The following is a 15,197-nucleotide window of genomic DNA, read 5'->3' on the forward strand; positions in this document are numbered from 1 at the left end:
GTGAGTGAGACATTAACAAATGATTGCAAGAATAATTCTGTCTACCAGAAACAAACTGTAATTTATTCTATAATGGGGAATGGCTAAACCAACATTAGGAAGTTTGAGACTATGTCTATGCATGTAAATATGTTGAAAAGAAGGAAGTGTGATTACTGGGCTATTTTTTAAATCATTGTATCAAATTTAACAAATAGTCTTACTTGAAACTGTAGGTGAAATGAGAGATTAACTGTGTAAGTGAGAAAGAGGTTTTGTGTGGTATTTGTTATAGTCCACTGCACTGTATCAACAGATAGAAGATATTGATGTTGTCTACCAGACACCAATATTGACTGGAGCAGCAATCTGGAGAACTTGTATTCTAAGTTGGCTCACTTATCCCTTGTCTCTGAGGTTTTTGGTATAATGATCTATTCTGAAAACATTAGCAACTAGAATTAAATATTATTGGTTAGATTAATACACTATGGCCTACACATGACCTTGATGGAAATTGTACTAAATAGATGATCTAAGGTCATGAAAGTCACAAATTCTGTTCTTAAAGGTCAAGGGGCCAAGCATTTACATACGGAAATCTAACAAAAACTAAGAAAGAAAGCACACACAGCACACCAAAAGAGAATTTAAGCTTTAAATGTCTTAATCAACATGTTCCTGGAGTCATAGCATATCAGTTGGTAATAATATAATATCGAAAGGGAATGATGTAGTTTTACTATTTCAGACAAGAGTAAGAATGTTGATTGTTAGAAAAGAATTGAGTCCAGATACAGGAACAGATCATGTATAGCCACTCGGTTAAGAAAACATTTGAACACTACTTTATTCCTAAAGAAATTAATTTCTCAAGAAGACATGAAGATCAAATGACTAAAATTTCTACAAGGAAACTTAAATGAATAAAATAGCTTATTGGTTTCAAATTTCTCCTAATTTAAATTTGGGCAGAAGGAAACAAGACATAAAATTGATTTTAAAATATAAGTGCCTCTTGTTCTGTAACCAAGTGGAAGTGTGATTAAAGAAAGAAAAATAGAAAAATAATGTGAATATGCAATTTAAAAATGAAATGTAACATGTAGTTAGTAAATGTAGCATATATTGAGATGTATAAACTTTGATTGAGTCATTCATTTTTCTCTGTGACTTTTATTAGCAAATCTTTATAAATGTATATGATTCATAATCAGTAATAGTCAAATAGCTACAAACTATACTATGGTTAATATGCTGTCTATCAGAAGAATTTCTTTTTTGATAATTATGGCAATAAAATAATAAAATATAACTTGGCTTGACATAAAATATCAATAAGATTTTTATATAAAATTAATAAATGGACACAAAAACATTTTAATTATAAACCACACATGATGAAATTTTACTTATAGAATTTACATAGATTAAATAATTTCACAAGGAAAAGTGATCCACGTCAGTGCTCTTTCAATAGATAAAGTGAGACACACAGATTAAATTTCCATCAATATTGAACCATTTATAAAATTGTGAATGTATCTTTACAGAAAAATCTTACACAAATGTGTAATTTCCTTTGTGATTCTATATATTCACAGTTGGAAGCCTGACACCATACATTCAAGCTATGCTTTTTTCTTCACTTTTATTTTTATTGATACATCATAACCAACAAAGAAATAAGTAAGCATTTTGTGTTGCTGTAGATAGAAGGCAGGGTTTGGAACTGGAAGACAAGTGTTCTACCACTCAAGTGTGTTCAGACGAGGTATCACTATACAGCTCTACTGGCCTCCAGCTTACAGCCTTCCCTTCCCTATCCATGAGTGCTGGGATTATAGGTATGTGCTGCCACACATGGCTAGAAATATCTTACTACAGGTAATAATAGTGATAAAAAACATAATGAAAGACTTGTCTTTAGAAAATTAAATCATATTAAGAGACTAATGATTAATGAAATGTGCTGCTGGCATAAAAATTAATAAATCCAGCACTTATATTGTTGAGATTTAGATATAGATAGATCCATTGAGATATGTAAGAGGATGCATCACAGATGAATTAGGGGAATGGGTTCAATTCGTCAATGAAAAATGGAAAGAAATGTGTCTACAGGCAAAATGAACTTTGATCATAATCTTGCAGTATGCATCACAAAGCAGAATAATAAATCTGAAAATGAAATGAGAAGAAATTGGGGCGCCTTCTTATCTGTTTGAGGAATGGAGAAGTATTTACTAAATGTAAACACAGAGGGAGATATAAAACAAAATAATAGTCAGTCTAAGCACATGAAAATTTAAAGCACTGTGTACTGAGAAAACATAGTTTCCGAAATAGAATTCTTTATCCAAACACTGCAATGGGAAGGTAGAACAGAGGCATTGTGTTTGTGAGGTCCTTACTTCCTGGGAATCCTTTCTAGAAAGATGTAGAGGAAATAGTCTAAAAAAGGAAAACAGATAGGAAGCAGCTATGATCCAACACATCAAATCTATCAGCAAAGGCAAAACAGTCTTATTTAGAGGAAGATGATCTATAAAACACTTACTACTATGGAGACATTAGGAAAATTAAAGTAACAAAAAGTCATAGATATAAAATGTGGGATCTAATGATTAGAGCCTGCATAGGAAATGAACTTTTATATTGGAAAACATCCTCTTGCCAGGTATGGTGGTGCGTGCCTTTATTCCTAGCTCTCTGGATACCGAGAAAGGAAGATCTCTTAGAGTTTGAGATGGTCTGGTGAATTCCAGTCCTACACAGTGAGACACAGCCTTAAAACAAAAAAAGTCACAGTTTAAGTGTAAGGAAGACAGTTTAGGAAGACCAATCCTGAGAGTTTAGAGTTCCAAAAAGAACAGAATGGAAACAATAGAGTGAGTGCAAAATATATGACCACAGAGTAGGTTTATAATATGGAGGAAAAGGCATGTCTTAATGTTTCTCAACAACAACTCAAAAGATGGGTAGCTAAAACCTCCAAGAGAAACACGCAATTCAAGAAAATGTGTGTTAAGTATGGAAAAGTATATAACTCCACAACTCAGTAGAATCAAAAAGACTTCTTTGAGTGAAAGTGTATTTGCAAAATTAAAGGCACATTGAAGGGGGCTAATTCAGTAGTGTCTTTATCCATAAGCAAGAGGAACTGAATTCAGATGTCCTGCACACATGCAAAAAGATGGGTATCATATACAGATCCTGACCAGCCAGTCTAGCATAGCCAATAATCCCAAAGTCAATGATAGACTGTGTCTCACAAATCTGGTGACACAGAGGAGAGAGAGAGAGAGAGAGAGAGAGAGAGAGAGAGAGAGAGAGAGAGAGAGAGAGAGAGAGAGAGAAGTGGGGGTGGGGGAGAACAAGCATGAGAGTGGGCTCAGAGAAGAAAATTTATCTATAGAAACTATACCATTCTATAAGAATTACACCTATTTAATCAGAATCATAGAATCAATGCTTCTTTATTTGAAATTTTAAACCAACATCTAGATAAGAAAAGAAACATTTAATAAGGCATGAAAAATACAGAAAAGGAAAGAGAACAGATAAGGCATCTTCCTTTGTAAATTCACTCGAAATTACAAGGAAATCAAGAAGGATTTATTGTCATCCATAGTCTTAAGTTATGAATGAAGGTTCAATTTTTAAGCAGTGACTAAAGTAAGAATTTTACAAAACCACCTGGAAATGGAGATGGATGAAGAGTGGCATGTAAAAAATCAAATTGTTCATTTATCAAGAATTCAATGTGTTACATTTACTACCACTAAAGGTTATAGGTATTGCATGTGAACACAGAAATAAATGAAAATTGAAATGATAAAATGAATGGAAAGATGATCCTATAATCAGGGGTAATGAGCATGGAATATTGAAGGCAAAGTGTTTACACCACATCAGATATTTGATAGTTAAAAAATGTATCATGTATGTAGTCAATTTTGGAGAAAAGTTCCATGAACTGCTGAAAAGAAGGTATAATCTTTTTTGCTTGGGTGAAATGTTCTGTAAATATCTGTTAGGTCCAATTGTTTTATGACATCATTTAGATTCAGCGTTTCTGTTTAGTTTTTTGTCTGGATGACCTTTCTATTGGCAAGAGTGGGTATTGAAGTCTCCTACTATCACTGTGTGAGGGTCAATATGTGACTTAAGCTATACTAGTATTTCTTTTATGAACTTGGGTGCCCTTGTGTTTAGTACATAGATGTTTAGAATTATAATATCTTCTTAGTGGATTATTCCTTTGATGAGCATACAGGGTCCTTCCCTATTCCTTCTGATTTGATTTGAAGTCTTTTTGTTAAATATTAAAATAGCTACAGTGACTTGCTCTTGGGTCCATTTGTTTAGAATATTTTTTATATCAATTTGACTTGAGGTGATGTCTTTTCTTGAGATTAAGGTGTGTTTATTGTAAATAAGAGTAGGATGGATCTTGTTTTTTGTTTGTTTGTTTGTTTGTTTGTTTTTTATCCAATTTGTCAATCTGTGGCTTTTTATTGGTGAATTGAAAACACTGGTGCTAGGAGTTATCTAAATGGGGAGGAAGGGGGAAGAGGAGAGGCAAGGAAAAGAATATGGAGAGGGACAGCTAAAACTAAGGGCCATTTGAGGGGTGGTATGGAAATCTAATATAGCAGAGGCTTCCTAAAATATATACATATATAAATGAAATTGCCAAATATTGGGGGAGACAGAGCCCCAGCTGGATCTCTCTCATCTCCAAATGAATCCTACAGTTCTGGAAATAGGTTACATCTAATAGAGTCTTTGGAAAAAGGGGCCCATGGGAGCTGAAAACAATGAAGTTATTTCCAAGATTATTGGTTACTCTTCACAAACTAACAGCAAGGCCATATTGTAGATGTAACCAACCGTCTTATTAAATAAGACACACAGAACCAATGCAAAGAAGAAAGCCAAGAGATCAGAGCTAGGAGCCTTACCATCTGCTGCAGCTAGCCTCTTCAGCCAAGAGACCTACTTCCTGTGTTTTTGTCTTTACATAGACTTTCTTTTCTGCCTTCTCATTGGTTGTAAACCCAACCACATGACTGCCTCATCACTGCCTGTCTGTACAGACCTCCAGGTCTTCTATGGTTGGTATTGAGATTAAAGGCGTGTGTCTCCAATGCTGGCTGTATTCTTGAACACACAGAGATCTACCTAGTTCTGCCTACCAAGTGCTGGGATTAAAGGCATGCACCATCACTGCCCAGCTTTTGCTATGGCTCTAATAGCTCTGACCCCCGGACAACTTTATTTATTAACATACAAATCACATTTTAGTACAAATAAAATATCACTATACCATATTGCTGAAGACAACACCTAAACAACTCATTGATCATGGAGATGTTGAGCTGATGCCCATCTGGAGCCTTCACCCCTACTTACTAGTGTTCATGGTACTGGAAAGTACTCTGAATATTACCAAAGGAGAAAGGTAAACATCAGCCCAGCTATTAACCCTTCAATCTACAATTATGACCTGTCTTCAAGATATTCTAGTGCAATAGTGGCACAAAACTTGTGGGAGTATCTGATTGGATTCAAAGCCCGGTCCATGAGATAGAACCCATCCCCAGCACTGCTCAGGTAGCCAAGAACCAGAATGGACAGGCCAGGGATCTAGGGTAAAGTCAAATACTACTGTTTTACTAAAGGAACAATAACAATAAAATGATTCCTAATGGCATCCGGCTATACTGTAGGTCCATGCTTTGCTTAGCTATAAGCAAAGAAGCTTCCTCACTCAGAAAATGGTAACAAATTCAGACTCACAGCTAGACAAATTGCAGAAAGTGGGAAAAATTGGAACACTCAGCCCTGTGTAGGATGTCTCCATCAAATCCCCATGGCGAAACCTCCAGAAGAGGGTTTAGAAAGATTGTATGAGCCAGAGAGATGAAGGACCCACATGCACACGCGCGCGAACGTGAACACACACACACACACACACACACACACACACACACACACACACACACGGCCTTTTTCTAATACAGCAGAACTGGCACAAATATGAACTCACAAAGATTGTAGCATCATGCACAGGACCTGCACAAGTATGGCCAGATGGGGTCACAGTGCTGAGAGGAAGTGGAACAAGGAACCATCCCTAACCCATAAGCTATCTCCAATTAAGAGTGGTTTGCAAATGGGAAGTTAGTCTTCTCCATGGGGTCTTACTGAGGATACAAACCACTCTTTGGGCATGACCCATGCCCAACAATAGATGGCCAACAAAATCTGAACTCAGTGGCATCTTTGAAGGATCTTTATCTCATAATGCTTTAATCAGTTGTGTTTTTTTAACCTGAGATGATATATATATATATATATATATATATATATATATATACATACATACACACATATATATATGTATATATATATATATATATAATATTTTCTGGTTTTGCTTTTAATGGGATTTCTGTGTGTGCTTTTGAATGTGTCTCTACATCTATATGTGTTTCTTATGCTTTTGAAGGCTCCTTTCCCTGTGTTTGTTTTGTCCTAGTCTGCTTTATTTTTGTTTTTTCTTATTTTATTATATTATTATTCTTTAGATGTCTATTTGTTTTCTAATGAGAGAGAAAGGGCAGAGATTCAGATGAGGGAAGGTGGGGAGAAATCCAGAGACATTGGGAGAGGTGAAACCATACTCAAAATATATTGTTAGAAAAAAAATCTATTTTCAATATGAGGAAAATAGAAAAAAAACGACATGAGCAGTACAAATACATTAATTTTTTTAAAGACAGAGGATATGAAATGCTATGTAACTGAATAAGAAATATAATATCCAGGCAAAATTGCATGTTATTTGTAATATGTAAACTGATTATTTAGATAGACATAGATGTTGAATTAGCTTATTTCACAGTCAAATTGAACTTCTATATTTTTTTTTGTTTAAGTCAGTTCATATTGTCTGAAGTACATATGACATTGTACTTCAAATACAAGTCATTGACAAAGTACATTCAAAAACTCTGAAACTCTTAGGTTAAATGTTTACAGATAATGAATTCATCACTTATATAACAAATGTCAACCATAGATAGAAGGCTCAAAATATAATTCCTGAGCTCATGATCACAAATGAGTAGATTTTTAATAAATCAGTCCCACAGAAACAATTTCCTTATTTAGGCTGAATTATAGTTACATAATTTACCCACAGACAGTACACATACACACATATGTTTTTAAGTTATTTTAATTTAATGAAAAGTTAGTATTATGATCCTAGTAATTCTATTCAGGCATCTAGTCTGAGGAACTTATCAAGCAAAAATAATAGAGTTTTATTTAATCCAATTTTAGTGTATCTTAATTAAATAAGTTGAATATCCTAGTTACACACACACACAAACACACACACACACAACTTGAATTTGATTGTAGTATCTTTTATTTTTAAATTTTTATATGGACCTAACTGCTCCATGTGTGAGCCTTAGATACTCATTTAGATCATATTGCACAGTGCTCCCTGGGAGAAATACTGTATTTCCTGTGTGTAATCAATTCTTTTTGACTAAAGAGGCCACGGTGTTCAGTACAGAGGGAGCATGAGGGACTGAAGTCCTGGAATGTGAAGACTGTTTCCTCTACTGGAAAGAAGGAAGCAGTACTAGACTTTGAACTCGCTTAGAGGCCCTGGAACAGTCTTACAGGGCTTTGTTATTGTGTTGTTCTGTTGTTTTATATGAGAGTATGACAAAACTAGATAAAGGTTTAGTACAAAATACCCAAGATAATGTATGAGTAAAACTTTCTAGAATTAAACAATTTATAAAACACATTATAATTTACACACTTTCTTTCATATATTCAATGTTTTTAATCATAGGAAAGGCTCTGAGAAATATTTCACTAAAATACAAAATCTGCTTAACTTTAATTCAGTTTATTAATTATTTAATATTATTTATTTAATTCAGTTATCGCCTTGTTACAACTTATATTAGGAAGTTATGTTTAATCTTCCAGGTTATCTGTTTAAACAACTATTTTATACTGGTGTTACAGAATTCTGCAGTGTGTACCTCAGTGTAAATAGAAAAATGTCTTTATACTACAATATACAACATTCTTACATTGTAAGAAAATATTTATTTTTGAATGTTACTGCATTGATCTTATTTCTTCACACTATGCTTGCATTTTCATAAAGAAAATTAGCAAGCCTGGTTATTTAGTATACAAAAAATATTTCAATAGGTTATGATATATCTAAAAGTCATCAAATTATTTTAAAATAACATTTTCCTTTGCCGGTTTGCTATAAGCTACTAAAAGGCCCTTTGAGGATTTAATAAGTAACTTAGAATCAAGACTAAAGGATGACTGTTATTTTAGTGTTACTATGAATGTAAATCTATGGTAATCTGAAGACTTCAGTCAAGGAAAGGAGTAACTCTCCTCTCACCCAAAGCAAGGTGATAGTTAAGGAGGAACGATTAAACCTCACAGAAAAACACATGTCCTCTCCAAACTGACACTACAATTTTGGACTTCTGGATGATTTAACTCATTCTTTTCATGGAGAATTGATTTTGAGGAAGGTAAAAGGCAATTTTGTTAAATAATGGGCTCTTCATAAAGTACAATTCACACAAGTGGAATCAGAAAAGAGAAAGATTAATGTCTTTAGATGTCATTGCCTGAAACATGTCTCAGGCTGTTTACAATGCTGTCTGACAAAGCTTTTGGTCCACCTCCTGAGTGAGCAGAGTGAATGTGGCCTTCAGAAGCTTCCTCTTTGGAGGAAGTCATATCCACAGGCAATTGTCATCACCCATCCTCAAACTCCCTCTTAATAGACATACTCTTGGGAATTAATTTTCAGTATTAGAATAGATTGAACTCATTATGCTATTTAACACTTGGAACTAGACAGCAACTTGGCATAGGAAAGAACAGCCACTGTTTCATAAGCTATTAAATACAGGCACCTTTCAAGTTATGCAGAATAAGATTTTATTAAGTAAAAGGCATACTACTGGCTCTGGGCCATTTACCATAAATATTTTCTGGTCAAGATCAATTGATGTAGAACATCTTGACTAAACGCTAAAGGAAACATAAAATGAGGTATGGATGCCAAATGATATAAACGTTTGGAATTAAAGTAAAATCATTTCTAGATCATGCTCTGTGAATGACCTGGAAATTATTTAAATAAAGCACATAAAATTTATTGCTAGCTATATTGAGAAACTTGAGTTTATACGACATAAAGAACATGCAAATTGTTCTCATCTCTAGTGCTCTCACAGTAGAATCCATGCAAAGCAAATCAATTTTTGGCCCAAGAGAGAATATGCTTTCAAATTTGGGGACATCAAGCAATCAATATCATTTTGGACATCCTTGTTTATCTTCATTACTCTATGCTAAGTGTCCTGAAAGTTAAACAATAGTAAAGGAAAAAAATTAAGCATACTACATTGAAATTGTACTGAAAATAAAGGCTTACTTCAATGGCAACAAAATAGTTAAGGCCAGTTTTTTTTTTCCTTGAAGACACTAGATAATTTTTCTTGTTTAATTTCCCAAGGATAAAAAGCAGCAACAGGTCTTAATGATAATGTTACAAAAAAAATGGAAGTAACTGCCTCAGAATAAATAAAAAGTAATTCTAATCCCAATGGACTACAAGACCAAGTTTTTTGCCTATAACTGTAATAAATATATGTTTGTGCTAGTGTTGTCTATTTCCTCTGGATTGAATGTGACCATTGACATCTTGAATGAAAGCATCTGTGATCCCTGGCTGAGGCCTTCATGATGTCAGTTCTCTGGAGATTCTCTTATGGAGAGAGGGCTGTGGGTCAAGACACTCAGGAGAGCCCCAAAGACCCACAATAGGCTCCTCCCCACATCTCACATCCCAAGGATATACAAAAGGCAAACAACGGACTGGAGGAGAATCTTGAATAATATAACTGCCCATAAATTTACTTGAGGACTTCCTGAGTTTCAGATGCCTTTGAATCACCTATGCTTCTGTACGTAATTCCACTGAAGCTGGCTCACCAAGCTGACCATGGTAGATGGAGGCCTTTCTTTGGCTGTGACGCCTTGTCTTATCTACAGTGAAAATCCCTGATAGCCTGATACTATTTTATCACTGGTATATATAAAAACAAAGGTGCAAAAGTACATTTTGTAGATACAGCACATGCCCTATGCCAGATATAAGAAATTATTTCTATTACAGTATATTTTCAATAGAACATAATCAAACAAGCAATATTTGTTGCATTTGTGCATAACTCGGTTTAAATAAATTTATTTAGTAATTTTTCCATAAAAGAAATTATTTTGTCACTTGATATCTGTCAAGTCTGCTATCTCTTCCATCAAATATTGTCCAGCTATTTTTCTTAATAGAATGTCTTAGTTACTTTTTTTTTACTGCTGCAATAAAACACCATGACCAAGGCAAATTATAAAGAAAGAACTTAATTAGGGATTAAGGCTTCATAGGTTTAGAGTCCATGACCTTAATAATGCAGGGAGTGTGGGCATAGACAGGCAGGCATGGTTCTGGAGCAGTAAATGAGAGCTATCATCTTGAGAACAAGAAGTAGGGTCAGGCCTGTCACCGCGATCACACTCTCCATGGCACCAGCTTCTGTCTTAGTTACTTTTCTATTGCTGTAATAAAACACTATGACTAAGGCAACTTACAAAGAAATCATTTAATTTAAGGCATATGGCAACAGAGGGTGAGTCTATGACCATTATGACAGGGAGCTCTGCAGCAGGCAGGTAGGCATGGTACTGGAGCCATAGCTGAGAGCTTACATCTTGAGACAAAACTCCTGAAATCACAAGACAGAGAGGGAGACTGAAAATGGTGAATCTTTTAAAACTTCAAATCCCAACCATTGTGACACACCTCTTCAACCAAGTTCATATTTCCTAATCTTTCCCAAGCAGTTCTACCATCTTGGGTCCAAGGATGCAAATCTATGAGCCTTTGTAGGCCATTTTCATTCAAATTGCATGTACTCAGTGAAACATGCTGAGAAAACAAGGACATTTGGAATTAGTTTAGAAAACTTATTCTTGAGGGTCATCAGTTGTAAATTCCTAGAGAATACCAATTCCAAAGTATATAATGAAATTATTTTCGTGTATAGATTTCTGTTTGTCTTAGTCACTTTTCTATTGTTGTGAAGAGACACCATGACCAAGGCAACATTCATGAAAGAAAGCATTTAACTGGGGTCTTGCTTACAGTTTCAGAGGTTTAGTTCATTGTCATCATAATGGGAATCATGGAACCATGCAGGCAGGTACTAGAGCAGTAGCTGAAGCTACTCAAACAAGGCCACACCTACTCCAGTAAGGCCCACATCTCCTAATCCTAAATTTTTTCAAATACAGACACACCCTGATGACCAAGCATTCAAATACATGGGCATTTAGGAGCCATATTTAGTCAAACCACCAAATTCTACTCCCTAGCCCCCATAGGCTTATATCCATATAAAAATGGGGGGGGGAGCATTAAGTCCAACTTTAAAAGTCCCCGTAATCTGCCAAAGTCTCAATACTATTTAAAAGTCAAAAGTTCAAAGTCTCTTTTGAGATTCAAAGCAAAATGTCTTAACTGTAATGCCTGGTAATATCATAATAAAAAAAAGCAGATCATATAATTTCAACATACAAATGACACATAATATTCATTACCATCCTAAAAGGGAGGAAAGGGGGCAGAGTGAAGAAATACTGGACCAAAACAACAGCAAACTCAGAATTCTGCAGTCTGATGTCTAATGTTAAAGTACTCTTCAGATCTCCAACTCCTTTCAGCTTTGTTGACTGCAACACAATTCTCTCTCTAGGACTGATTCCACATCCAGTCTACTGCTCTTCTTGACAGGTATTCCATGGCTCTAGAATCTCAAGCATCTGGGGGTAGCCAATGAAATCTGGATCCACATTCACAGCTTCACACAATGGTCTCACTGGGTCTCCATTCAGGGATACCCCTAACATGCCTGGTCTCAGCTGCTTCCCCTAGCTGCTGATTCCACAACCTCTTTCTTGTATCTTTGATTCTAAATCCATGTGGCTGATGCTGACAAGTTGTGCTGTTTGATGGGGCTGGAATTTGGCTCCCTTATTCAATTATGCTTGCATCCACTTTCTGTTTTGATGATTTCCTTCACTGCTCAAGCTTTTGTTTAATTCCATTTCACAGAAGATTGTCTGGATGAGGTCTTGCTCTAAGGTCACACTCCCTTTATTCCATTTAGTATCAGGCTTTTCTTTAAAATTTTTTATCTCCTCCATCACTGGAATTGGGCCAATTACATTTCCTGGTGCTCTTTTTCTCCTCAAACTTTACATTCTGGATTTCTCCTTGCCCCCCAGTTCAAATCTCCCTCAGCACTGCCTTCCATGCTCCTGCTACGATGGTCCAGTAAGCCCTACTTAAAGCATCCAATCTATTTTCTTGTCCAAAGTCCCACAGTCTTCCATATTCCGACAACAGAGAGCATAGTCAGTCCTGACATAGCAATACCCCAGTCCCTGGTACCAATCTCTGTCTTGGTCATTGCTCTCTTATTATGAAAGGATACCATAACCAAGGAAATTTTTATGAAAGAAAACACTGAATTGGTTCTTGCTTACGGTTTCAGAGGTTTAGTCCATTATCATCATGGGTAGGAAGCATGGCACTGTGCAGATAAGTTCTAGAGCAGCAGTAGATGAGAGCTACATCCTGATCGATAGGCTGAGAGAGAGAGGCTGGGCATAAAATGGGTTTTTAAAACCTTAAAGCTCACCCCTAGTGACACACTTCCTCCAACAATGCCATACTTCCTCCAATAAGGCCACACCACCTAATTCTTCTGATTCTTTTAAATGGAGACATTCCCTAAAGACTAAGCTTTCAAATATATGAGTGTATGGGGGCCATTCTTATTCAAATCACTACACTGGTAGAAGTAAAAAAAAAATGTGTGAGCACTTAAAGAACATAATGGCCAGCTAGGATCTCCTGCTCTCTTTCCCTCGACCCTTGCCCTTCATTGCTCCCACTCATGTCCAGGCTGTTCATGTAGATCTCATCCATTTCTCCTTGTCTTTCTTGGGGTCCTGTTTTCCAGGTAGCCTCACTGGTGATGTGAGTAGCAGTCCAGTCATCCTTGTTCCACATCTAGCATATTCCTATGAGTGAGTACATACCATATTTGTCTATCTGAGTCTGGGTTACCTCACTCAGGATGATTTTTTCTAGATCCATCCATTTGCCTGCAAACCTCATGCTGTCATTGTTTTTCTCTGCTGAGTAGTATTCCATTGTGTATATGTGCCACAATTTATTTATCCATTCTTCAGTTGAAGGGTATCAAGAAAAGAGAGGGAGAACACGGAATAGGAGACCATGGTAAATGACCACATGAGAAAAGGAAGAAACAAAGAGCTAAAGAGGCCCACAGAAATCCACAAAGATACCCCCACAAAAGACTGCTGGCAATGGTTGAGAGACAGCCGGGACTGACCTACTCTGGTGATGGGATGGCCAAACACCCTAATAGTTGTGCCAGAAACCCCATCCAAGGACTGAGGAATCTGGATGCAAACATCCACGGCTAGGCCCCTGGTGGAGCGCTGGGAGTCTAATTAGTGAGAAAGAGGAGGGTTTATATGAGCGAGAATTGTTGAAACCAAGGTTGGATAAAGCACAGGGACAAATAACCAAATGAATGGAAACACATGAACTATGAACCAAAGGCTGAGGGGCCCCCAACTGGATCAGGCCCTCTGAATAGGTGAGACAGTTGATTGGCTTGATCTGTTTGGGAGGCATCTAGGCAGTGGTACCAGGTCCTGGGCTCGTTGCATGAGTTAGCTATTTGAAACCAGGGACTTATGCAGGGACGCTTGGCTTAATCTGGGAGGAGGAGACTGGACCTGCCTGGACTGAGTCTATCAGGTCGATCCCAGTCCTCGGGGGAGACCTTGATCTGGAGGAGGTGGGAATGGGGGTGGGCTGGGGGAAGGGGAGGGGGGAAGGAAGGGAGAGAACAAGGGAATCTGTGGCTGTTATGTAGAATTGAATAGTATTGTAAAATAAATAATAAAAAAAAAGAACATAATGGCCCACTAACAAAGTTAAAGGCAAAATAAAATCTGTTACTGGTAATTGCATATGGACCCCAACCTTTAACCTAATGGAGTAGATGTATCTCAAGATGAAAATCAGTTTAACCTGGCTCCTACCAGATAGCAGTTGAAATCTCTTGACTGTCAAAAAAAAAAAAAAATCACAACATACAGAACTGTCAGTTGCTTTTTTTTTTTAAGTAGGGCAATGGTAGCATAAGGATAGCTATGACAGTATTATCATATATACATATATATGATAATATACACATATAATATATATATATATATATTGAATATGTGTTCAGTATAAAACATATATATGTATATGCATAATCTATGTTATAGAAAAAGAAGCAAATCAGGTCTGCAACCATATTCTCTTAAACACTCTTAAACACAGTGTAAGGTTAGTCATGTTGATTGTTATGTCTATTTTTTTTTTTTTTTTTTTTTGGTTTTTCGAGACAGGGTTTCTCTATGTAGCTTTGCGCCTTTCCTGGAACTCACTCGGTAGCCCAGGCTGGCCTCGAACTCACAGAGATCCACAAAGATACCCGCACAAAAGACTGCTGGCAATGGTCGAGAGACAGCCGGGACTGACCTACTCTGGTGATGGGATAGCCAAACACCCTCCCAAGTGCTGGGATTAAAGGTGTGTGCCACCACTGCCCAGCCTGTTATGTCTATTTTTATAAAAAGAAATTTTGCACTGAGAAGATTTGATGAAAAGAGTATTAGACCGTAGTTCTGTAATGAAATGGAGAAGTGCTTATTCTATATCTTCCTATTAAAAATATTTGGAGATTTCATTTACAACCTAATTTTAAAAGACATGATTAAAAATAAAAATGAAATAATTTGCTCCTAAACAAGTGTATAGACATATTTTCAGAAACTGTTATGATATATTTATTGTGGTTGGAATTCAAACTCCATCTGAGCTGTAGCAAAATTGTTGACATGGGCAGATTGAGTGGAGTCAGTTTCCTACAGCTGGTGTGAACTTCAAGAAGGGCATGCAGCTGTAACCTACGTGATGTCACAAGGTC

Source organism: Peromyscus leucopus, chromosome 2, assembly GCF_004664715.2.
Source record: "Peromyscus leucopus breed LL Stock chromosome 2, UCI_PerLeu_2.1, whole genome shotgun sequence".
In the NCBI taxonomy this organism is placed as follows: Eukaryota; Metazoa; Chordata; class Mammalia; order Rodentia; family Cricetidae; genus Peromyscus; species Peromyscus leucopus.